This window comes from Sciurus carolinensis, chromosome 8, assembly GCF_902686445.1.
Source record: "Sciurus carolinensis chromosome 8, mSciCar1.2, whole genome shotgun sequence".
In the NCBI taxonomy this organism is placed as follows: Eukaryota; Metazoa; Chordata; class Mammalia; order Rodentia; family Sciuridae; genus Sciurus; species Sciurus carolinensis.
The window spans coordinates 83,754,500-83,755,897 of NC_062220.1; the positions used below are offsets into that span (position 1 = coordinate 83,754,500).

At 48.5% G+C, this 1,398-nt stretch overlaps 1 pseudogene; it reads right to left on the reverse strand.

Moving 5' to 3' along the window:
* Positions 1 to 205: 205 nt before the first annotated feature.
* LOC124991336 (growth arrest-specific protein 7-like) lies at positions 206 to 1,112 on the reverse strand (annotated as a pseudogene).
* Between the last annotated feature and the right edge of the window lie 286 nt (positions 1,113 to 1,398).

A 1,398-nucleotide genomic window follows, 5' to 3' on the forward strand; every position in this document is an offset into this window, starting at 1 on the left:
GAGACAAGGGCAGGGTTGCAGGTCTGTCTTCTTGGCCTGGGCATATTTGGGATCCCCCAGCTGGGCCAACCAGATCACCCTTCTGGAATCACCAGCTCTCTCCTCTCTCCTCAGTGGACAGGAGAGTGGGTGGGAGGGCAGCTTCACCCAGCAGGAAACACCATCTCCTCTCCTGGGCAGGACCCCCGGGGCCACACAGGCGTGTCTAGATCTCCATGTCCACAGGGCAAATGTTGCCTGTTTTGTGCTCTCTGACCCACAGCTCTCTGTCTTTGACCGGGTCCACTTTTTGAAGCAGTTGGTCCACAGGCTCAACTGTGCTTTGGTTGAACACGTCTGTCTCGTGCCTCAGCTGTGTGTACTGGCACAAATGTTGCTGGATCATCTCCACCCTCTCCACTTCCAGTCACTCCAGCTCCAAAGTGGTGGTCACCATCTCTTCAAACCACTTGAACTGGGCCTCGTTGTAGACATCCACACAGCACATGAGGTCATCACCAGCCTGTGTGGACTTCCTCCGGGCCTTCTTGATGTCCTCCTCCGTCTTGTTGTTCAGCTTGATCTCCAGCTGCTGCGTCTTCATCTTCAGGTCTCTCTGTTGCTCTTTGAGGGCTTTCCAGGCCTTCTCCACCAATGCACAGTGGTTGGTGAGTTGCTTGCGGAGGTCAGCGATATGGTGGTCACACTTTTTCATGTCTTTCTTGAAGTTCTCATGAAAGTTCATTAGGGGCCCCTCTACCTCGCTGTGAAGCTTGGCGGAGAACTTGAGATGAACTTCTGCTTCATCTGCCAGGCTCTTCTTCACCTAAGCCCATGCTTCTCCCAGGGAGCCTTCCTCCTGTGCAGCCAAGGAGTTCTGAGAGAGCTTAGCCAAGTTCTTTGCATATTCTTCTTCAATCTTTATCCTCTCTTGAGGAATTCAGACATTTCTTTCTGCATTTGTTTGCCCTTCAGTTGCTTTTGGAGCAGCAGTTCAAAACTGCCATGGTGCCATTGCCTTGGGGGTCTTTCTTATCAGCCCAGAAATAGTCACAGTGGCTCCACTCAGTTGGCTTCAGCAGCTGCTGTTCAGGCATTGTGTCTGGGTGAGGGAACGTCACCCAATTTATCATCTTCTCTGTGTGGTCACCCTTATTTTCAAAATTATATTTTGTCTTCATTGCCTGAAGTTCTGTCTTCCAAGTTCTCTCCTCTGTTGGTACTGCTTTCCATTGAATTTTTATTTTGGTTTATTGATTCCTTCATTTCAAAGATTTCTTCTAGATTTCGTCTCTTTATCTCTTTATTTATCTTCCTCCTCCTGAAACATAGCTCTGATTTCACTCTTTATATCCTCCTTAAAGTCATGAAGCAGTTTTACTAAGTAAATTCTGAACTCCTTCTCTGACATTTCTTCTA